At 37.9% G+C, this 25,845-nt stretch overlaps 1 long non-coding RNA gene and 1 pseudogene across 1 annotated transcript; one reads left to right on the forward strand and one right to left on the reverse strand.

The window, feature by feature from the left end:
* The first annotated feature begins 6,394 nt into the window (after positions 1–6,394).
* LOC131534964 (NAD(P)(+)--arginine ADP-ribosyltransferase 2-like) lies at positions 6,395–7,170 on the forward strand (annotated as a pseudogene).
* A 6,149-nt stretch (positions 7,171–13,319) lies between these two features.
* Positions 13,320–14,760, reverse strand: LOC131534712 (uncharacterized). The gene is made up of 3 exons (XR_009269422.1): positions 13,826–14,760; positions 13,566–13,738; positions 13,320–13,428 (listed from the first exon to the last, which is right to left on the reverse strand). It is a non-coding gene; the product is annotated as an uncharacterized LOC131534712 (long non-coding RNA).
* Positions 14,761–25,845: the final 11,085 nt, after the last annotated feature.

The following is a 25,845-nucleotide window of genomic DNA, read 5'->3' on the forward strand; positions in this document are numbered from 1 at the left end:
ATGGACACCAAATCGCACTCAAGATGTTTATTCTGTTGACAATATAGAACAGCGGTGATCAGATTCAGGACTCACCCTCGTGCATATTCTATTGGAAGTGAACATTAAACTTGATATTACAATACATATAACAGTGACACAAACCCAAATCATACAACATACTTCTAGACACACGTGTAACTCAGTATTAGCCCATAAAATGGTTATATAATTACTAAAATATATTTAACACATGGAGCACTCACTCACCGCGGCCATTCTCACTCTTGACTGGCGCGAGTCTAAATGACCCTACCGGAACCAGTTCATCACACTACCAGATCTGGGCGGAGAGTGCAATTAAAGGGGCCATACATGAAAATAAATGTTGCAAGTGGAAGCACATATTTGACCCGTTACACTGGCAAATGACCATGGCATAAACGGGATAATCAACGGCTAGCTGTGCATTAAACGATTTGAATGCACTCCGCTGTGCGTCGGGTGGTTCTTCACCTCCATGTCCTGCATTCAAATCGTTTAATGCACAGCTAGCCGTTGATTATCCCTTACATATTTTTTTATTAATTTCATAGTTCCCCCAAAACAATTTGAATTATGTCATCACTCACCCTTAAGATGCTCCAAACCATCTAAGACTTTCGTTCATCTTCGGAAGAAAAGCGGAGATATTTTAATGAAATCTGAGAGATTTATGTCCCTCCGATGAAAAGATCGAAAAACAATGAAGAGGCCTGTCTAATGGGCAGAGGCAAATCATTCCATAATTTAGGAGCTGCCACAGCAAAGGCACGGTCCCCTCTAAGCTTACGCTTTGTTTTTGGCACATTCAGGAACAGCTGATCAGCTGACCTGAGAGAACGGGTAGGCATATAAGGGTGTAGCAGCTCAGAAATATAAGGTGGAGCAAGCCCATTTAGGGATTTATAAACAAACAGAAGAATTTTAAATTGAATCCTAAAATGTACGGGCAGCCAGTGAAGTGAAGCTAATATGGGGGAAATGTGCTCATATTTACGTGTTCCTGTTAAAAGACGCTGCAGCGTTTTGCACCATTGCATACGAGCAACAGAGGACCCACTAAACCCCCACATACAATGCATTACAGTAATCAAGCCGAGTGGTTACAAAGGCATGGATTACTGTCTCAAAATTTTGCCTTGTAAGATATGGCTTTATTTTGGCCAACTGCCTCAGTTGGAAAAACTTGATTTAACTACTGCCCTGATCTGACTGTCGAACTTAAAATCTGAGTCAATTTTCACCCCTAAGTTAGTAATGGTTGGCTTGATGTACTGAGCCAAGGCACCCAAATCAACCAGAGGGGTCCCGTGGTCCCACCAAAAAACATCACTTCTGTCTTGTCTTCATTAAAACTTAAAAATTAAGAGCCATCCATGCCTTTATATCATCAAGACACTCAAGTAACGGTCCAACAGTATCATTCTTTCTAAGTGGCACATAAATCTGGCTATCATCCGCATAACAATGGAATGACAAGCCATGCTTCCTGATTATTGAACCAAGGGGGAGCAAATAAAGAGAGAAAAGGAGAGGGCCTAAAACTGAGCCCTGCGGTACCCCACAGAGAGAGGAGCCGAAGAGGACACAAAGTCACCACAGCTAACACAGAAGGTCCGGCCTTTTAAATAGGACCTGAACCATTGGAGCGCTATGCCCTTGATGCCCACCCACTGCTCCAGACGAGAAATTAAGATGTCATGGTCCACAGTGTCAAACGCAGCAGTTAAATCAAGAAGCACCAGAATAACACAATCACCAGCATCCGTAGCTAAAAGGATATCATTAAAAACTTTTAGAAGTGCAGATCATCAAAGATGTTCACGCTTCAAAAAGTTCATCACAAAAAAACATCGCCAAAGTAATCCATATGAATTGCGTGGTTTCCTCCAAGCGCTCTAAAGAGACACGATCGCTCTATATAATACTGTTTAAATTTAGACTTATATTCACATTCAAGAGACGTTTGCACGCACATCATATCTGATTTACGAAGCTCTCTGCTGCGAGCTCATTATCATACGAACCAATCAGAGCCGTTCAATGGCTCTGGAACCAATCAGGTTTAGTCTGTGTTGTTTGAATTTAAACACAAATAACGTTTTTTTTTTTTTTTTTTTTTTTTCAGATATGATATTGAAATCCTCGTGGGAATTTCAGAAATATATATTAAAAAATAAAGGCATCAAGCTTGAACAAGTTTATAAACACCTAGCTTATAACAATTAATGTATCATACTGAACAACAGCCTAATCAACCAAAGTAGCATAACCCATATTAAACAACATATTAAATATTGCAATGGTTAATAATATTTGACAAAGGTTTGTACATTGTAAATGTTAAAAATGTTTTTCAAAATATCATACTTTTCCAAATATTAAAATTATAAATACATAAATATTTAAAATATAACCATGTGTAGGCCTACTGCAATATAAAGTACATTAAAACCTACTAAAAGTGTAATCATTTTATGTGCTTACACAAAGTACACATAAAATATATTTTAAGTAAGAGTAACATAAGTGTGTTTTTGTAAATACACTAAAACGTCACTAAAAGTATGCTTGTGTTTAGTATATTCCTTAAAAGTGTAACTAAGAATATATTTATTAACATAGTATTTCTACTATACTTTTTAGAAATATAGTAATAGTGTGCTTGTGTTTAGCATATTCCTTAAAAGTGTAATTAAGCATATATTTATTACCAAAGTATTTCTAGTATACTTTTTATAAATATATTAAAATGCAATTCAATATATTTTAATGCACTTCAAATAAGCATGTTGGGAATACAAATGTATTATAAACATACTACTTGAATTTCAAGTATATTTTTAATACAGTTAATACTATGTCTTTTCACCTGGGTAGTTATAATTATATGGAGGGTATAATATATTTCGTACTGATCGTTGTGCGCTAAGTCCTGCATCTGATTTAATTCAAAGTTTTTGTGATTCAGCGAATTTGACCCAAATTATAGACTCTCCTAATAGGCCAAATCCTAAACATCCTGAAAAGTCTACACTCCTTGATTTGTTTTTAACAAATGTGTCGCAGAAATACAAAGCTACTGCTGTTTTTGCAAATGATATGAGTGATCACTGGGTTATTGCTGGTGTGAGAGATACCAAGATATCTAAATGTAAACCGCGTATTATAATTAAGAGAAATTTGAAGTTGTTTTGTGAACAAGCTTTTTTAATTGATCTTAATCTTTGTGACTGGACCAGGGTAAATTTGATCCCGGAGCCCGAGACAGTGTTGCAATATTTTAAATCATTATTCTTGGACATTATAAACAAGCATGCTCCTTTTAGAAAATATAAGATTAAAGGGCGTGATAATCCGTGGTTTTCACAGAAATTGACCTGATCTAATTCATGAGCGTGATCTTGCTTGGTCAAAGGCAAAGATTTCCAAAAATAGCTCAGATTGGCAACGTTTTAGGTACCTGAGAAATAAATGTCTCTCTCAAATATGCAAAGCAAAATCAGATTTTTATGTAAATGAAATATGTGATAATTCAGTTAATCCCTCTAAATTTTGGAAAGTTATAAAATCACTGTCTTCTGACTCTAGGGATACTGTCATGCCAAATATCATGAAGTTGAATGATAAAATTATTACAGACAGGAAAAGTATGCTAGATTCCCTATGTCATGAATCCGGTCTATGAACTTCCATTCACTCACCACCAGAGGTCACTCGCTCACCACATGACTCTTGCACTACACTACTGTTGCACTTCACCAGACTTCAATTCCCATCATCCATTGCACTGAACACACAACTGTCACCAATCACACGCTCACCTGAGAGCTATTACACACACACCATATAAACACACTCAGATCCTGCTCTAGTTTGCCGAGTATTGATCTGCGTATAGCTCTCTTCAAGCGTTAGCTGCCTTACCGTGCCATTCGGTGTTCCTGTATTGTCTGCATTTATCTCTCTCCAAGTGATAGCAACCTTACGGAGCCATTCCGTGATTTTTGAAATTAAGTCTAGCCTAACCTTGTTTATAGTCTGTTTCATCTCTGTCCTGATCCTTGCCTGGTTTATCTCGTCTCGTCTGTCAGCCGCTTGCCCTAGATCTATTGTCTGTTTGGATTAACCTTTGTCTTGCCGTTTCGGACTCTGTTCGCACCTTGCCTGGATTATTGCTCACGTTTTGGATTACCTCTCTTGTCTAGCCCTCTATATACCTGCTTGCCAGTTGTTTGACCCTGCCTGTATTTCGACCATGTTTTCATAATAAAAGGATCCGCATGTCTCACGTCTCATTGGCTCTGTTACACCCTAAACCAGCACTTTATATCTTCTGGGTTGTTTGTTTGAGCATACAACACAACAACAGAGGAGACAAGACGACTACTCTTTGTTTAGGGAAAATGTATCTATCGATTTTGTTACTATTGCAATGCAGGAGGTATATGATGCTCTTAGAAGGTTAAATACCAATAAATCCTCTGGTCCTGATGGGTTGGATCAATACTTTTTAAATATTGCTGCTGAACATATTGCAGAACCATTGACACACATTTTCAATTTGACTATTGAAACTGGATTAATACCTAGTGTACTGAAGTCAGCATGTGTCACTCCTTTATTAAAGGGTGGGGACCGATCAAATCTAAATAATTATAGGCCAATATCTAAGCTATCTGCTTTAGCCAAGGTCTTAGTCTTTCAACTGGTCACTTATAAGCCCTTCTATTTAGAAACAAAAAAACATTTTAAATGATTTGCAGTTGGGTTTTCGTAAAAAACATAGCACTGCCACCATGAAAGTGTTAAATGATTTCATAGGTGCTATTGATTCTAAGGAATATTGTGTCGAGTTGTTTTTAGATCTTTCAAAGGCGTTTGACACAGTTGACCACTATGTTCTGGTTCAGAGATTGGTGGATATTAGAATGTCTCCTAAAGCTGTCAAATGGTTTAGCAACTATTTGAGTGGCCGAACACAAAGTGCTCAGGTTGATGGTGTGTCCTCAAACTCATTACTTATACAAAATGATGTCCCCCAGGGGTCCATTTTGGGTCCCATTTTATTTAATATTTATATAAATGACTTGTGTCAGAATGTAACAAAAGCAAAGTGTAATTTTTATGTGGATGACACAGTTTTGTATAGTTCTGCCTCATCCTTAACAAGTGCCTTAGAAGATCTGCAATCTGCTTTTAACTTTATTCAGAAGAATCTTCATAAAATGAGACTTGTATTAAACTCAGACAAAACCAAAATTATGTGCTTTTCTAAATCAAGGAGAACAGACAATGCTTGTCACATTAGATGAGAAAGTAATTGAACGAGTATCAGTCTATAAATATCTTGGTTTCCTTTTAGAAGAAAGTTTGTCCTTTGAGCAGCATATAGAGTGTTTAACAAAAAAAACGTTTAGTCTTTTTTAGTGCGAGAAAAACACTTATACAAGCAACATTTCTGTCAATGCTGGATTGCAGTGATATTTTATACGTGCGTGCAAATCAATCTTCGTTGAAAATGCTGGATTCAGTATATCATGTAGCATTAAGATTAATTCTAGCATTAACTAATTCTAGTTTTCATACTCATCATTGTAGCTTGTATGAGAGTTTTGGTTGGCTATTTGCACAATCGCAGGCTGGAGCACTGGTATATTTTTCTTTTTAAGGCCATACTCTACGAACTGCCTCCTGATGCAACCACGATCAGATGATAGAAGCAGGTCATTTGTAACTCTAATGAGAGCAGTCTCAGTACTATGATACGATCTAAATCCTGACTGGAATTCCTCACAGATACCATTTTCTCTAGGAAGGAATATAATTGTGAGGATACTACCTTTTCTAATATCTTTGACAGAAAAGGAGATTCGCGATAGGTCTGTAATAAAATTATTATTTGGGGTCAAGTTGTGTTTTTTTTTAATGAGAGGCTTAAACTTTTTAATGAGAGGCTTTTTTTTTTTTTTTCTTAATAGCCTTACTCAGTGTGTCCAGTGTGAAACCACACACAGAACTTCACATGTATTGCACTATGATGAGCTCAACAGTTGAAAATCACACTTCAAAAACACAAACACACACACATTAGCTATATAAAAGCAACTTCAACCTCCTCATCTCTGAAATGTCATTGTCGTCTGGCTGTGAACAACTGACTTCCGAACTTCTCTCGCCATAGCTCCTGAAAACAACACAGACTTTGCTGAAAAGACTACACTCTCAGGTAATTTGGGGGTAAAGTTACTGGGAAAATCAATGCATATATTCCTGTTGGAGTGACAGGTTTTGTATTTTGTAAACTGTTGTCTTTCAGCATCTGTTCTTCACTAGATCTACTTGATCATCTGAGAGATTTGACTGAATCAAGATGCTGCTGATCATTGAAGCTCTTCTCATTTTAGCTGCTCTAGGACGGGTAAGCTTGTGTTCTAGTATGAATACTACAGACGTGAATACTGATGATTGATCATTATGATTGCTGTTGCTGCAGGATCACAGAGCTGCTGCTGTTAAAGGACAGATATTTCCACTGGATATGGCACTGAATTCAGTTGATGATCAATATGACGGATGCACCAAGAAAAAAAAATTAAGGAGCCAGAAAATAACTTGACGACGAATCATTCAATTGCCATTTATGTGTATACTGGTGATAAAGTATTTCGTGATTTCAACAATGAAACTCGTTACGGTAAACAAAACTACACAACCAAGACATATGAATGGTATTCACTTCACTTTCTGTTAACAGAAGCTATACAGATTCTGAAGAAATCACAAAATACATGCTATAAAACTTATCGTGGTACAAAGCTTACATATAATCTTCTCAACAGAACGGTTCGTTTTGGCTCATTTGCATCTTCCACTTTTAATCGGAACCAAACAACGTTTTTTGGAAATGTATCTTGTTTTGAAATCATCACTTGTGAAGGTGCTGAGGTGACAAAATATTCTAAGCTTTCTCATGAGAGAGAGGTGCTGATTCCCCCATATGAGATGTTTAACGTTACTGCTGTCAGGACAAGAAAAGCTCAGAAAGATCTCTGGTGTGACACTGTGTATGAGTTGGAAAGCTCTGGAAAAAGAAGTGACCTGAACTGTGCTCTAGTCAAGAAAAAAACCAAGTCGATAATGAAGTAATGTGTTGTAAAATGCTAAAATTCAAATGATAAAATCATGTGTTTTTTATATATAGAATGTTTTTCTGTTCAATAATTCTTTGTTAGAAAACACAATTTGTTTACATAACTTCAGCATAATGAAATAAAGTTACTTTTATGTGACCCAATTCAGCCGCTTTTAAGTGATTTTATGTTTTTTTTTTCTAAAACATTTCTTTGTTTATACTTACACATTTTTTGCTGAACAATTTTAGTGCTTGCCAGCAATATCATAGCCACCAATACAGCTTACTGCAAAAATGTTGTCAATACAAAAAAGAGAAGTTTTTTACTTGTTTTAACTTGTTTCTGTAAATTTAACAAAGTTCAATCCACTTAAATATTTTAAAATAAAAACTGACTTAATATTTTTCAGCTTAATCTTAATCAGGAGACTGAGAACAGTTTCTGTGATGTTGGAGTTTTTGTGGTCTTCATTGTGCAGAAGTGTGAAGCTTGTGGTTTTGTTGTGGGCAGCTCTACTAACACCATGACGCTTTACAAAATGAGCAATGAATCTTCTTAAGTGTTCATCTCACTACATTAAGTCAAAATGTATTAGTAGCTAGCAGTTAAATGAAAATTATTAATTTAAGTAGAAAATAATTGAGATTCTAATTAATTAGGTTTGTTCAACAAAACATTTAATTCTTCAAGTCTTCTTACATGAACTTTAGAAAAGCTTATCTCAGTTTGATTAACTTCACTGAACATCTTCTTAGTGTATGCATTTGAAAAATATGTAAGGGGTCTTACTCATCTTAGACAGACAGGAATTCAAGGGTTTTTCCTACTTGAAACCACACAGACCGGGGCCCGTGTTTATCAAGCCTCTAAGAATTACTCTCAAGTGTAAAAATTCTTGGCTCAAAGCTAAGCATAAAAGTTAGTTATCAAGCATCTCAGTGTAGGACTAAATCTTAAGTGTCAGTCTTAGAGAGGATTCACGACACTTTGCTGTGCCACAAACGGGATTTGGATGACGAAATACACATGAACCAATCACTGAATAGATTTCCTTAATTAAGAATATTCTCAGATAAATTCACTTTGAATGGTTAAATTCCTAATAGGAGTTTACATTCAACACACATTTGACAATAAATCATTTTTAAGAGAATACATTATGGCAAGGAAATGAAGTGTCATCACAACCTAGTATCTTGTATCGACGATAGTCAGAGATATCGCCTGTTGCTGATGCCTTTGTCGACAGCAAGAAGATTATTATTATTATCCGTCAAAAATATAGGCGCCTATCTCTAGTGATGCAGCGCGGAGAGTCGATTCAGAAACTTGCCGCGGTATGGCTGGTGAGGGGCCAATCAGCTCCGATGGCCGTGTCGGAGCCGTAACGCACCGCAGATGTGTGCAGTGTAAATAAGGGGTAAGAGATTTATTCATCATACGGTGTAGGTTACACATGGCCGTAGCCAGGCCCGGTGGGAACAAACAAATACAAATACAACTCTTTATATACACACTTTAAAAGAGACAGACTTGTAGATGTTTGTGAAAGATGTATTCTGTTTTGGAGGGATGATCATTTTTAAATCATACCCTATTTGTTGCATCAAAATGTGTTAATACAACAATATGCAACAATATATTACTGTTATAGTTTTTATTAATAACCATTGCTACATAGCTGATAACTTTGTCTAGTGCTCTTATGAATGTTTATAACATAATTTGTGAAAATGTAACTACTACTGAATGAATGACATAACATAGACTTCTTCATGACTAGTGTTTGCAATTCTGTAACCTACTTGTTCTACAGATCTGTGTACTAGTGTTAAATACTGTTTTTAACAGCGCTGGTAACGTTTCTGACAGATAATATTATGATATTTTTGCGTTTCCCTCACAGAATGTTGTTTCCTATCAGTAATAACCTGTCCATGGGCTTTTTTGATTGGGCGATGCAGTGTTGCCAGATATTGCTATTAAAAAAAAACAATAAATAAAAAATAAACCAAAATTATTTAAAATCTTTTGCAAATAAGATAAAGATATCGCTGACCCTAAACTACAACTTCCTACTTTATTAACTTTCTAAAGTGTCAAATTAAGTGAAAAACATCAGTCTAAAAAGGCTGCGCCCGCGTCCTCACTCAAAACTCTCTCAAAGAGACTCGTTTACTTCGTCAGCATCTCACAACGATCATTTTCATAACACGGACGCTAAAATACTTGCAAACTGTCTAAACTGAATTATATATGCCATGCAGACATTCATATGAGGAGTTTAACAGCAAATTAGTCATTCAGAGAAATGTTATTTTTGAACATGAAACATTTACTGAGGTCCGGACCTCATAGCTGGCTACAGGCCTGTGTAGGTAGCTTCACTGATTATAACGGGAGTGTTTTTTAAAAATCATATAATACTCGCGCTAGACTGAAGTCAGTTATGATGTTCTTTGCTCATTTTGAATAACTGAGGAAATGTAACCGTTTGATTAACTGCTCGTCGTCAAATATTTCAAGAACATTCTTCCTCCTGAAAGATTCATGCACGTCTCTGTCTCCGCAGCGCCATCACAAGCCCCTGCTGGCAACTCCTAACCACTTGCGAGACCTCTCCAGCTGTCTTAAATAACTGGGAGAGTAAGAGGGATTCTTAGCTTTAAGAAATTTGATAACTTGCTTTTATACTTAAGTGCTGAGAATTCATGAAATTTACTTCTACTTCCAAACTTAAGACTAAAATGGCACTTTGAGAAGCTTGATAAATATGGGCCCAGACCTTCACAAGTGCTGCTTTATCAGAGGAGATGAGAACATTCACTCTTTCAACTCTTGCCCATTCGAGCCGTGTTTTAGAGACGTGTCACTGGTACAAGAAATAGAATGTGAGTCTTTACTCACTTATTCATCCATGTTGCTAGAAAAAAAAAAACACAAACAAGAACAACTTCATAATAAACTTAATATTTAAAATATGACCAAAATATAAGGCCCACTTTATAAGTCCATAAACAAGATCATTTTGTGAGCTATGCACAAAGAACAAGCTCTTGCCCTGCGTCCAGTGGTGTAGTCTATACGGCGTATACCCACTAGCAAAGGTCAAGGATTTCCGTATACCCACTTAAAAAAGGCGCGTCTTTGTGACACAACTTTCACACGTTCATTCATGTGTGAGGGGATTAAAACATTGGAGATGATACTTAAAATAAGAACCTTTTAAAGATGCTGAAGTGTTTAATGTGGAATAAATCTAATATAAACTATTCTTTAGTTGAAATAAGAGTCACCGGACATCAGCTGAAGTAGGGATACTCTCTCTTAGAGAAAAGGTTAGCAGACTAACATCTCAGATCATCTGGTCTGTAACTCGGCCCTCACCCTCCCTTGTCTTGTCTGTGTCGAGATTACCCCAAAGAGGAGCTGCGAGTTTTGTTTATATTTGATATCGTTTACAACTTAAACATTATTATTTATTATTTATTTTATTTTTGGAAATCTTTAATTCACAGAATGGACATCATTGTTCACAGGGGGGAAAAAAAAGTAAGACATTTTATTATCGCCTAGCCTGGCTATTGTAAATGTTTATTTTTATATAATATGTTACATATAATCACATTTTATTTATTGACATCTTTAAAAGATGAGAATGATGTGTTTTATAAGTTCAATAAACTTAAATAAATGCTGAATATGTGTTTAAAATGTATGATGAATGAACTGCCTTTGTAACATGTTGTCATATATGTGTATTACCATTGGTGATTTTCAGAATCTTAAAAGCATATTAATGGCTAAAGGCTGATTATACTGTATTCAGCACAAACTGGTCTACAATAGTATGTCAGCAGCATGAGTGTGCATGTTTGTGTTTTTAAGAAAAACAGCAGTTATGTGTGGTTAGTGAAAAAATTAAAATACTTGTTTAAAATGTGTGATAAATGGTTTGCTTTGCTGAAACATGACTGTTACTTACAAAAAAAAAAAACAAGTTTGTTACTTGAGTCTCTTTTTAGCTTGAAATGTTTTTATACTGTAAGCTATACATATAATCGCTGGAGCGCCGTAGGTTAAAGTCTGATTATAGTGTATTCAGTACAAATTGAGTTACAATAATATGTTAGCATCATGAATGCACATGTTTGTGTTTTGCAAATTTATGATGAAATTTCTTGAGTTTTCATAATTAAGATAGCTTACAATCAATATTTTATTAAAAATGGTTGTATGCAGAATTTTGGTAGGCGTACAGTAATATATATATTTAAATATATTTTGTCTATGGAGTGTCATGGAGTGTCTATGGAGTGTAGTAATACTCCAAATGATTGTACCCACGAGCATAACTTTTTTTAATTAAATTAAAAAATTTAAATAAATTAGCTTTTTAAATTAAATTATACTAAATGATGTTTATGAAAAATAAAAATAAAAGTTTACTGCAATTGGTAGGTTTAGGGGATGATACGGTATAAAATTAATTAACAATGTAAATATAAATATTAAAGGTTCTAAATATAATGTACAAACTGCTTTGCAACAATTTGTTTTGTGAAAAGCTATACAAATAAATGAATGGAATTGAATTGTCTATGGACAACATAAAAATTTGACATGTCCACAATACAACACAAACAACAAACAAGCTCTTCTATCAGCTCTTCGTTCAGCAGACTCTTGATACTGATGTTCTTCATAATCTTCCCTCATTTCATGGCAGCGGTGGCTTTGTGCGGCTGCTTCATCACAGATCAGGTGTTAATAGAGAAAGTATTTCTGACAGCAGATTCAGAGTGTGTGTGTGTGTGTGTGTGTGTGTGTGTGAGAGTGTGAGAACTGTCAGTTAATGCAGCCTAACAATCCTGAATAATAGAAGTGTGTTGTGCAAGCGAAGATACACTTTCACACAGAAGACAAAACAATCCTTTGAGAATGTTGATTCATTTTTGGCTGAACTAAGCCTGTAACTGTCTTTCATCTGTGTGTTTACTGTATGAATGAATGGATGAGTGATTTATTGCAGTGCTGTGATTGTGGACTTTATGAGATCTGCTGGAATGATTGTAGTGATCCATCTCTTCATGACATGATGGACACACACTTATTTCACTCAAACACACACATGATTTTATTTATTTACTTTATTAAGATCAATAAATAAACAGGGTAGGGAGATAAAACAATTTATTATATGAATTAAAATCAAGGTAATGGAGGGGGAAAGCAGGGGTAATAAATTAAGATATGGGGGTGACATTAAAACAGTAAAAATCCATTGATTAAAAGCACTCAGGAGGGAGACCTGGGGAAAGAAAAGAGCAAAGTCTCATAAAGAGTGTCTTCTGCACACTTTTGAATGAGAAGTTCCTGCAGTCACTTATAGCACCAGAAACTGACCTTTAACAAATACGGATTTATTTTTAATTCAAAGCAACCTTACTGGTAGAATAAAGTATAAATAATCTCCAGCGGTTCACATCTCTGGTATTTCTCTCTCTGTGTTTTCAGTGCGTCTCTCACCTGTTCTCCAGAGTCTCCCTTCTCTCCAGAGACGCCCGGCTGCTGACCTCAGAGGACTTCATCCCCACATCTGCCACATACAGAGAATCTGACCGAGAGAAAGATGTGCTTCACACACTCCTCCATATTTAACCCTTTCCACATTCGGCTGGCGTCACTATTGTCAGTAAAAACTCGTGTTGGACTGAAGAGGGATCACACATCAACAATTCAACATCAGTCTGGTTTTTAATGAGTGGCTCGTAATGTAAATTCACTGATAATCCTGCGTGAATTATTTGTGCGTATGAGAAAGACGGGGAACAGCTCTTGTGTGCTACAGACATTAAAAACAAGCTTCTGTAAGTGATTTCAGTGATATTGTGAATCTGACTAAAGCTGTGATGCTCACACTAGCAGTGCAGTCCAGAGCTCAACACGAGTTACAGCTTCAAGATTCAGTTCACTGATGATCAACAGTTCACAGAAACAGCAGCTGTTCAGAGAAACTTCAGCTCATCACTAGATGTGTTACCTGGATCGTGCTCCGGCCCCTCCCTGGCTTCATTTACAAACGAAACCCGCCGTAGTGTTTTTTGCCCGAGAGCAAACAACTCAGAAACGAAATCCATTCTGTGTGTCCGCCATGTTGCTCTTTCTTCTTCTTTTATGTGTTTCTGGCGGGTGTCAATCTGAGGAAGGTTCAGGACTCACAGCGTCATCTACTGTGCTGGAGTGATTCCTCTCTTTTCTGGTTTCTGAACTTAAAATATGAAAATACACAAACAAACAAGGATCCAAAGAACAGAGCATAATTAGCACAAAATCATGAACAGGAGCAGAAATATCACGTCTTTAGTAGTAATAATAATAATAATAAAAATTTAATTACACACTTACAAATGCATAGAATGCTTAGAAATGCATAGAATTTTAAAAGAAAAAAATAATAAAAATAAGTTTTGCCCAAGAGTGACTGTATTCAGCCGGCCGAGACTGTTGGATTCTTGGCCGAGTTCTCCAGCATCCATTTTTCCTAATTCAGCGTTCAAATTCCCATTTCAATGCCAGATCTGTAGAAAAAGAAGCAAAACAGTAATTTTGTGTGCATTTGTTCCTTTGAAGCAGTTCTGGAGACACAACCCTATTCAGCGCTTAACTCTGCAAATGTTGCCAGAATTAGACTCGTTTCTCAAACTAACGACTCGGGTAGGCATCACTTTCTCAGCATCTGGCCATGTTCATCTCTCCTGAGATCTGCATCTCTCTCTGCAGCTGCTTCACAAGTCCATCTTACTGCATTTGATTTCTGAACATTACTTGGAGAGCCACGACCTGTCAGAGATGAAGAGAGGACTCAAACACAGTAATGCAATGGGTTTTATTAAATAATATACTTAATATCAAGAGAGACACGAGGAAACATGATGATGGATGAAGACACTGAGAGAATAAATAGAGAAGCAAACAAGGAGGGAAACGACAGGTGAATCATCTGAAGCAATAATCAGGAAACAAGAACAATACACAGATGAGCACATGACACAAACAACACACAAGCCATGTGCTCAAACTAAGTGCACAGGAGTGTCCTCTGGTGACCAACTACAGCACAACAGCTGATGACTGTGACACCAACCAATTAGACCGAAGTTCCCCGTTCATCTGTTCCGATACATGAGCCCAACGTGCCTTCACACAGAACTCGGCCAACATCACGATTCTCTATACTCCATGCTTTCTTGGAGAACAGACAAAACACAGAGACTGTTTACTTTAGCTGGGCGTCTCGTTTCAATCATTTCAGTGCAGCTTCTTCTGCTTCATGATTAGCAGCCTTTTCAGTGGATCCTTCACCTTTAAGAACAAAACATCATCTCTTATTTATACTCTTACTAGGTGTTATTTAAATAAGTATGAATGTAAATATCAGAGCCTTGCGTGTGGCGTCTCCTGTAGTCAGGCTGAGCGTGAAGGAAGGCTGGTGCATGTCTCCATCAGACTGTATATGAGCTCGAACACAGGCGCACGGCTGATTTTAATGCCATGTTCCTGCAGGATCTGGATGGGTGTTTTATCCTGACAGCGCTGATGAGATGCTGACTCTGAGACTGCTCAGAATAATGATGAACAGAATACAAACATGCTAGATAAGAGCGAACTACAGCCCAGAGCATCAAAATATGACACACAATACATCCTGCCTGTCTATATTTCTATATTTGACAAAACAATTATTGTCTGATATAAAATTTTTTTTAAAAAAATTGATTTCTACAATGGTCTTCAAATGAGTAACAATTACTTGTCCACGCTTCAGATCACATTACTAGACGTCTATCTTTGTGTAGAAAGAATGAAAGCAGCAGATGATTCAGTGGGACTGAATGAAGATCCTGCAGTCAACTCTTTTCATTTTAGCCGTAATCATTTACTTTAAAGGGGTCCTATTATGTTCTTTTACAAAGTCTTGATTTAGTTTTGGGGGTGTACTAGAACATGCTCTCATGCTTGGTGGTTTGAAAATCGCATTATTTTTCACATTTACATTACAACACCTCTCTCCCCAGCCTGACAGAAACAGCTCGATTAGTTCCGGGTTTGATGAAGGCCCGCCTTCCGAAAAATAAAATGTGTTGTGATTGGTTGGCTGTCCCAGTGCGCTGTGATTGGCGAACAGCTTAGACGGTGGTTCAGTACTGCCCCGCCCCTTGCCAAAGCAGCAAGTTCATCAATATTGCCATCAATTCAGACCCCGAGAATATTGAACAAGAGGATCACGCAGAACCTTTGCACGCACGGATATTGCAAGACATATTAAAGTGTTGTTGTTGTTGTTGTTGTTGTTGTTGTTGTTGTTGTTTTTGGCTAAATCACGTTTTTGATAGGATGTCAACAACAGCTTGAAAATAACTGCATTTACTATGTACAGATAAGTGAAACAGTATGTATTGTTTATTGTTCTTTAATTCTAACATTATAACATGAATTCAATGAAACTGTTATACAGTTGAATTTATTAATACCATAATCCCACAGAGTTACAGTATTTGTGGCAGCATATATATGCAGATTAATTATCTGCCAGCAGGAGGCGCTGTTGGAGAGAGCGAGGTTTCCCTGGTAACGCTGCACACAAAGCAGAGCTCCGCTCACAAACACTGCTTTATAAAACATTACACACAAGATGAAATGAAAATGACATCCATCATTTTCTGAAAACAGTCGGTTTCCTTCAGAAATATAGTGATTATAAAAACACCCGCACCGGGTTTCCATTTTGAAACGTGCAGAGCTCAACCAAGCATCTCCTCACCCGCCAACCATTCGAACCTCCTTAGGTGGGATTTACAATTTTTGATATCACAAATACAGGAAAACAGTTACTGTAACTGTAAATCAAATAATCTGAGTTTGTCCTGCTGATTCATTACATTATTACTTGTCAAATCAACTATCTCTTTTATTACTTGTTCCTCTTTTGTCCTTTTAAACTGTGCCATTAGTTTTCCGCTAATAATGGCTTGTTTTCTTATAAGATGCTTCATGTACTCCCAATTGGTCCCAAACTTATTTGACCTTCTCGCATTGTTCAAGCAACTCAAAATAATATTTTTAACTTCTTTTTTAAATAATTTGTTTTCCAATATTGCTTTATTTAATTTCCAGTGCGTTCGTGTTCTTATATTATTACCAATATTTCCATTTAAGACAATAACTAAATAAGTTACTTTATGGTCATTAAGCACAGACGTTTCTATAGTAACCTGGCTTACTTGATTTTGTAGTACACTGGAAACGAGTCAAAAGTCTATCCTAGACTGTTTACTCCTGTCACCAGAACACCATGTAAATTCTTGTTTATTTGGGTTTTTAACCCTCCAGATATCAATTAAATCCAATCCTAAACAAACTTTATGTAATTCATTAAAATTATTTAAACTATTTCCACGAGAAGGAATAAAGTCTAAGTTATTGTCCCAAACTGAATTGTAATCTCCACCAAAAATTATTTTAGCATCAGAAAAACTGTCCAAGATATTTCTTATTTTTTCTTCAAAGTCTTGTAATAAACTTTTATTCCTCACAACACTGCTGGTTGCATATATATTCCCCAACACAAAATATTGCTGGTTGAATTCGACAATTAAAATAATCCATCTGCCCAAGACATGTGAATACTACCATATGACATCCACATATCGTTGCCCCACTGGCTCTTCCAAAACTGAAAGTCTGATTCAGATGCATGTCTCTTGGATGAAATAAAAATCACAAAAATATTTTCTACAAAACAAAAAGATTGCTTTTCTTTTAACTAAATTTCTCATACCGCTAACATTAAGAGAGAAAACAGCGAGTGAGCTCATACTCACAGAAGAACTTCAGAACAAAAGTTTACATCTCTAAACCCCTCTGTAACATTAATGTTTACCTTGTAACATGCTGTAGGCATCTGTAAAACAATGTCAGATGTAAAAGTCATTGCCTACTTAAAAATCTCCTTCCCATCCACAAACGCTCTAGTCCTGACAAAATACGCCCTCCGTCCTCTTGGCCACTTGGCCACAGCTGACTCCTGATTTCTTCATCAACTGCCGTCAGATCTTCAGCAAACCTCAACTTCTTTTCTTTCAAAAAGCTGCTTTTCTTTGCACTTTTCCACAGTAGATCTCTGACATGCCTGGATCTGAACAGAAGAATTACAGCTCTTGGCTTCTGCATCAAGTCGAGCTTCCTTCCTACGCGATGAACCACGTCAATTTCGGTAGCGACCTTTCCCTTTTCATCTGGAATCACAGCCGCACAGATGTCCACGACCTTCTGTTTAATGTCTTCACCTTCATGTTCGTCAAGACCATAAAACCTCAAGTTCCAGCGCCGTCTATATCTCTCCATTTCGTTCACTTTAGCTTCCAGATCCAGTGTTTTCTTGTCATGGCTACCACTCGATGATTTCAGTCCAGTCAGGTCTGCTTTAATGTCGTTAATCTCACGAGACAAGAATTCGGTGGATTTCTGGAGAGCCTCAATTCCGTCTGAGTTCTTTTTAATGATTTTTTCCAAATCATCAGCTCTTTCGTTAATATTTTTCTGTCAGTATTCTGACAATGTTGTTTTGCAGGTCGACGGGAACGGCTCGTTCTTTGGTTTCTTTGAATCGGGAGTATGCAGAGCAGATTCAATTTCGGTCAAACCTTTAGAGAGCAAGGTTTCACGTTGTTGATGGATTTGTGTATAGTTGTGCACCTCCACAGGATCCTGTTCAGCATCCATCCACACCTCTTGAGAATCTTTTTTGGAACTTTGTCTGTCTTTGCGTTTTCCAGCCATAGCTTGTAGTGATGTCAATCAGTTTGCACGTTATCTGCAATTTAAGCCTACTGGTTCAGGTAGAGACGTCTGTCTGGTTTAGAAATATGCAGATTGTGCTGGAGTTTCTAAATCATATTGATTTCACTGCAGTTGTTCTGTGTGTTCAATATCGCAGTTTACAGAAGCTTCATGAAGCTCCAAACATTTACCAGATTTCAGTCTGGAATCAGCGCTTCAGATCTGAACTCAACAAACCACGATTTCAGCAAACGAGGCTTTGTTATGTTTCCAACCTTTACTTTCCAAACATTTCAGAATCAGAAATGTTGATCTGGTGACACATGAACAAGTGTCTGATGACTTAAACTGATGCTTTAATTACTTTGAAGTTTAACACTGTGTGTATAATAGAAAAAGGGATATGATAATTTATTGTTTCTAGTTGACCTAGTTTGCCAAATAACTCATATTACAATCACTACAATAAGAACAGAACAGACATTTTTACAACCTTCACATTTAATATTTTTAATATATTACATTGATAGATTTCATGAAAATGCAATTGTTTGTGGTGTAATTTATTTAAACAGTTGATCATCAGACATCGCCAGCGACTCCAAACACTGAATCATTTGGGTTCAGTTGATGGAGAGTTTGGAAAATCAAATCAATCAAATCTCTTTATTGTCACACATCATGTACACAAGTGTACCAATGGTGAAATTCTTAGGTACAGACTCTGTGCCATGGCAGTACAAGCAACAAGACATAAAAAAAAAAAAAAAAATTTACAATATACATAGACAAGAATATACAACAATATACACACTTTACACAATATACACATTTGCACAGTATACAATAAACAATATACAATAGTACACAATATGCATTATACATACATATTTCTATAATATACACATAGTATATTATATATACACATAGTAAGTACACGTGTTCTCAAGAGACTTAAAGATGTATGTATAGCTTTTATTTGACTTATTGCTTTATATTTGACTTACAGTGATGTATACTGTTAGTGTTTTGACTATGAAGTGCAGTGCAGTAGTTAGTGCAGAAGAGAAGATGGAGCTGCATCTGTTCCAAGCTGTACAGTGCAATATATGCTACAGTGCTGTCAGAGTCAGTGTGACTGGTGTGTAGATGGAATCCAGTGTGAGGGGTAGGGGTAGGTGGGTGAGTGTCGTTTACTATCTGGAGTTCAGCAGTCTGATGGCCTGCGGGAAGAAGCTGTCTCGCGTTCTGCTGGTTCGGGTCCTGATGCTGCGGTACCGTCTGCCTGATGGTAGCAGCGAGAAGAGTTCATGGCTCGGGTGGCAGGAGTCTCTGATGATCTTCCGTGCTTTCCTCACACATCGTTGGGTGTAGATGTCCTGGAGGGAGGGAAGCTCACCTCTGACGATGTGCTGGGCCGTCTGAACTATTCTCTGCAGGGCTTTCCGGTTGAGAGCGGTGCAGTTCCCGTACCAGGCGGTGATGCAGCCAGTCAGGATGCTCTCCACGGTGCAACTGTAGAACTGTCTGAGGATTTTTGAGCTCAGACCAAATTTCTTCAGTCGCCTGAGGAAGAAGAGACGCTGGTGGGCCTTCTTCACTACTGATTGTGTATGAGTAGTCCAGGTGAGGTCCTCGGTGATGTTTACGCCGAGGAACTTGAAGCTGCTGACCCGTTCCACTGGAGTCCCATCGATGGTGATGGGGGGGTGCTCACTGGTCCGCCTCCTGAAATCCACCACCAGCTCCTTGGTCTTACTGATGTTCAGAGAGAGGTTGTTGTTGTTGCACCAGTTAGTTAGGGTGTGCACCTCTTCTCTGTAGGCTGATTCATCGTCGTCGGTGATCAGACCTATCACCGTTGTGTCGTCCGCAAATTTGACGATGACGTTGGAGCTGTGCATGGCTACACAGTCATGCGTGTACAGGGAGTACAGGAGAGGGCTGAGAACACAGCCCTTAGGGGCTCCAGTGTTGAGGGTCAGCGGGGAGGAGATGTTGCTGCCTACTCTGACCACCTGCTGTCTGTCTGTCAGGAAGTCCAGGATCCAGCTGCACAGAGAATTGTTCAGACCTAAATCTCGGAGTTTCACTACAAGCTTAGAGGGCACTATGGTATTAAACGCTGAGCTGTAGTCAACAAACAACATTCTCACATATGTGCTCCTCTTGTCAAGATGGGAAAGGGCAGTGTGCAGGGTGAAGGCAATTGCATCATCAGTGGAGCGGTTATTGCAGTAGGCGAACTGCAGTGGGTCGAGTGATGCTGGCAATACAGAGCTGATGTGATCTCTGATAAGCTTCTCAAAGCACTTACTGATGATGGGAGTCAGAGCAACAGGGCGCCAGTCATTCAAGCAAGAAGCTTTGGGTGTCTTTTGTATTGGCACAATGGTGGATGTTTTGAAACATTGTGGAACAACAGATAGAGAGAGGGAGAGGTTAAAAATGTCTGTAAAGACTCCAGCTAGTTGGTGAGCGCATGTTTTAAGGACACGGCCGGGAATGCCGTCTGGACCTGTGGCTTTGCGGATATTCACGCGCCGGAGCGATCGGGTAACAGCTGTGTTTCTCATCATTAAGTGAAGTGCTAGTTAATGAGTTGATCTTAACGAGGTTTAATTAGTGCGGGCAGGTGTTTGACATCAGTGAGAGACGTTAGAAAAGCTCCATTTGTTTCTGACTGGAAGAGAAAGCAGTCTGAGAGTGTGATGAGGAACGAGTGAATATTGAGTCAATGTGTGTTTGAAGAAAGAGAAGATGAATGAAAGAAAGATGTCCTTCTTTTGAGGCTTTAGTGTGTTTCTTTTGTGGATTCAGTAGAAATGCGTCTCTCTTGATGTTTGGATGAAGTTCAGACTTTCATCAGACTCATTTTCCAGCAGAAGAGACTCCAGCGTTACTGAGATAACACTGATCCGGATCATTGAGCAGCTCTCCTCACATTTCAGCATCATTACTGATCAATCAGGCTTTATTTAAAACACTGGAGCTTCACTGTGCTCTTGAAACCATATCAAGGAGAGCTGGTCCGTGTTGTAGTTTTGAAGCACCAAATGACAGAAATAAAGAACAAAATAACTCCTCACTCCAGAGATCAGCATGTGTTGTGATTGCGTGAGAAAGAGCAGATCTGACTGATAATAAACTGGGTTTGTGTTCCATGATGAAAGAGACACTAAACTGACTCTCTGCATGTGCTGAAATGTTCCTGAACATTGAGACCGTGAGTTAATGTCAGCAATTCAACTGAGAGAGAAAATCAGCTGTTTCAGTCTCTACAAACCAGAGACGAGAGAAACTTTACTGAAGGATAATATTACACTGATGCTCGATCATATATCAGACTCAGTTTGTGTCGTCTGGAAACATTAGAACTCAAGACAACTTCATCATTTGGCATTCAGAATATATAACTCATGATTGATTGATCAACATCACTACAGACCGCACACTAACGCTAGCAATCCTGACTGATCAATGCTAGCAAGAGCTCAACAGTTAGAGGTTCAAGATTGACTTGATTCTGTGTAAAACCCCGTCCTCTGATCACAGATAATAGTTCTGATGTTCTGTGTCTTAAAGATCATGACTCTATGGGTCTGAATGAGTCCAGGCTACTGTTACAAACACAAACAACTCTCACTAAACTCAGAAAACAGCTTTCATTCATTTGAAGATACACTTTCACACACAAGACAAAACAATCCTTTGAGAATGTTGATTAATTTTTGGCTGAACTAAGCCTGTAATTGTCTTTCATCTGTGTGTTTACTGTATGAATGAATGGATGAGTGATTTATTGCAGTGCTGTGATTGTGGACTTTATGAGATCTGCTGGAATGATTGTAGTGATCCATCTCTTCATGACATGATGGACACACACTTATTTCACTCAAACACACACATACATAGATATGATTTTATTAAGATCAATAAATAAACAGGGTAGGGAGATAAAAACATTCATATAATAAATTAATTAAAATCAAGGTAATGTTGGGGAAAGCTGGGGTAATAAATGAAGACATGAGGGGAAGGGGGTTAAAACGAGTAAAAATGTTAAAATCCATTGATTAAAAGCACTCAGGAGGGAGACCTGGGGAAAGAAAAGAGCAAAGTCTCATAAAGAGAGTCTTCTGCACACTTTTTAAAAATAAGATCCTGCAGCCACAGCTTTTCCTTTCAGCTCCACGCTTACATAATCAATCTAAACCACTTTAACAATAACTACAGTCTGAACCAGTGATTTATGAGGATTACTAGTTATTGTTCTGGCTGTTCATAATGTTTAACTGAGTGTTTGTTAGAACGGCTAACTTTGGAAGTGTGTGCTTTTTCTCTCTCTTTCTAGAGCTTCTTGTTTCTCTGTGTTTTCAGTGCATCTCTCACCTGTTCTCCAAGCTCTCGTCTTCTACGTAGCTCCTGAAGAGCCACATGGACCGCTGCCTCTTTGGCGGCCTTTTTGGTCTTTCCGGATCCCTCTTGAAAGACCTCCTCTCCCACTCTGGCACATACAGAGAATCTGACAGAGAGAAAGAAAAGGGAGGAGAAAGATGTGAGTCAGACAGGAACAGCTCAAGCTTTCACACACTTCACCATATTTGACCCTTTCCACATTCGGCTGACATCACTATTGTCAGTAAAAACTCTTGTTTGACTGAGGAAGGAATCGGGATCAGCCATCAACAATTCAACATCTTCAGACTTATTTTTAACGAGTGGCTCGTAACGTAAATTCACTGATAATCCTGCATGAATTATTTGTGCGTATGAGAAAGATGTGTAACAGCACTTGTGTGCTACAACCATTTTCATGACCTCAGAGAGTTCACGTGCATAAAACAGAAAATTACAATTTATAATAAATTACATCTATTGTTTTTTTCTTTGACAGTGCATGAACTTGTTGGACATTAGGATGCTTTAATGGCCAAAAATGTACCAACCGATGGAAAACCTTGCCTACACACTGAAAAAAGAGATATTGAAATTATTTAGCACTTTGTCCCCTCAAAGGAACGAATGAACACAGAAACAAGCACAAGCCGAAATGAGCATCAGTGTGGTAACAGGACCGAGTCTCAGGATTACCGCCTGGGCGAGTGGATGATGCGAATGAAAATGTGTCTTTTACTGTTAAAAACAGCTCAGTGTGACCTAAATGAAATACTTATGAAAATAAACGTGCATCACACTGTGTATGAAAGCATCTTTTCTGTATGGGTGTGCTCACATAGCTACAGTACAGTATGCAGCACATGGCCAGCCGTTTTAGCTTAATTTGTTCTCAGTGTTACTCGTCCCAATTGCATTTTTAGAAGCGCTACATTTCCATTCTTAACAATTACTATTAGAGAGCTCTCTAACTGAATCCTTACTAATAACAATTATAATTGCAGAGCTTTCTAATTCAGTTCTCACTAGAAACAACTGAGATGTCTTACTGAACTAGAGAGCTCTGCAATTGCATTGTTACTAGCAATGTTCACTAGCAAGAATTAGAGAGCTCTCTTACTCTCATATCTAAATTGCGACCAATGCTCTCAACGTCAAATGCAGAAATGCTAATTCATGCGTTTATGACCTCAAGGTTAGACTATTGTAATGCTTTATTGGGTGGTTGTTCTGCACGCTTGATCAACAAACTCCAGTTGGTCCAAAATGCAGCAGCTAGAGTCCTTACTAGAACCAGGAAATATGACCATATTAGCCCGGTTCTGTCAACACTGCACTGGCTCCCTATCAAACATCGGATAGATTTTAAAATCTTGTTATTACTTACAAAGCCCTGAATGGTTTAGCTCCTCAGTACTTGAGCGAGCACTTATCACACTATAGTCCTCCACGTCCGCTGCGTTCTCAAAACTCTGGCCGTTTGATAATACCTAGAATATCAAATCGACTGCGGGCGGCAGATCCTTTTCCTATTTAGCTCCCAAACTCTGGAACAGTCTACCTAACACTGTTCGGGAGGCAGACACACTCTGTCAGTTTAAAATGAGATTAAAAGTCAATCTATATTGTTAAAAGCGCTACATAAATTAAGGTGACTTGACTAGAAAGTCATCTATTAATTATCATGTTAATTACTGTACCTTTAGCCCCAACAGCAGGGCTGCTTTTTACCCCAAATACCATACTTTTACATATTCTTTCGTTATTTAAAAACTGTTGCTTTAATTATCTTAAACAAATCTGAAAATCATAAAGACCTTTTGTCTCAAAATATATGCATTAATTTTAGCGATTCTCATTTGCTGCTTAAATCTACAACTTTTTTTTTTTTTTTTTTTTTAAAACAAAAACCCCACACAAAATATTAGATCAAGTAAGCACAGAATCAACTTCACGCGATCACGTCAAGGATCAAACAGATATACACCTGCATCTTGAAAAGCGAAAGTTTTGGAAAGTGCTACGCCAGGTTTTTGTGCCATCGAGCGGTTTAGATGAAAATAATACCTTTTTACCCCAGGGCGCCTTTAGCTAGAGATGCCACTGGTTTGTTTGTGTATCAAGTCAAGTCAAGTCACCTTTATTTATATAGCGCTTTTACAATACAGATTGTGTCAAAGCACTTAACAGTATCAAATTGGAGGACAGAGTGTCAGTAATATATAATGATAAGATTAAACACTCAATTTTCAGTTAAAGGCATTTCATTATTGAATTCAGAGATGTCATTGTCTAGCTCAGTTTAGTTTAAATAGTATCTGTGCAATCAAATCGGCGATAATCGCTAGAAATTAAGTGTCCCCAACTGAGCAAGCCAGAGGCGACAGCGGCAAGGAACCAAAACTCCCTCCGAGACAGAATGGAGAAAAAACCTTGGGAGAAACCAGACTCAGTCGGGGGCCAGTTCTCCTCTGACCAGACGAAACCCACAGTTCAAAAGTTTATATTTCTATTTTAATTTTGTTGCAATTTCTAACAATAGTAGTATTATGTAGTTAGGTATTTTATTATATTTTAGTTATTTTGTTATTTTGGTTGATATATCTGGGGATATATCTCTGGGGGTCATCTGGGTGTCCTGGTCTCCGCTGACGATCAGGGCTGTAGACATCATCTCTTGGTGCTGATCCACCATCTGATCGGATACGGACTGAGAAACAGACTAGGAAAGAAACAGACAAATATTAGCGTAGATGCCATTCAACTTACGATGTAACGAGTACATCGTGTGTTATGGGGAGTGTTCCCGGTTCCGGTTGATCTAATTAATGCAGCCTAACAATCCTTTAACGGATTTGAATAATAGAAGCGTGTGTCGTTATGTGTAAGCCAGGCTAAAGAGATGGGTCTTTAATCTAGATTTAAACTGACAGAGTGTGTCTGCCTCCCGAACAGTGTTAGGTAGACTGTTCCAGAGTTTGGGTGCTAAATAGGAATAGGATCTGCCGCCCGCAGTCGATTTTGATATTCTAGGTATTATCAAACGGCCAGAGTTTTGAGAACGCAGCGGACGTGGAGGACTATAATGCGATAAGAGCTCACTCAAGTACTGAGGAGCTAAACCATTCAGGGCTTTATAAGTAATAAACATGATTTTAAAATCTATCCGATGCTTGATAGGGAGCCAGTGCAGTGTTGACAGAACCGGCTAATATGGTCATATTTCCTGGTTCTAGTAAGGACTCTAGCTGCTGCATTTTGGACTAACTGTAGTTTGTTGATCAAGCGTGCAGAACAACCACCTAATAAAGCATTACAATAGTCTAACCTTGAGGTCATAAACGCATGAATTAACATTTCTGCATTTGACGTGAGAGCATTGGTCGCAATTTAGATATGCTTTTGAGATGAAAAATGCAGTTTTACAGATGCTAGAAACATGGCTTTC

The sequence above is a fragment of the Onychostoma macrolepis genome, chromosome 25, assembly GCF_012432095.1.
Source record: "Onychostoma macrolepis isolate SWU-2019 chromosome 25, ASM1243209v1, whole genome shotgun sequence".
Taxonomy (NCBI): domain Eukaryota; kingdom Metazoa; phylum Chordata; class Actinopteri; order Cypriniformes; family Cyprinidae; genus Onychostoma; species Onychostoma macrolepis.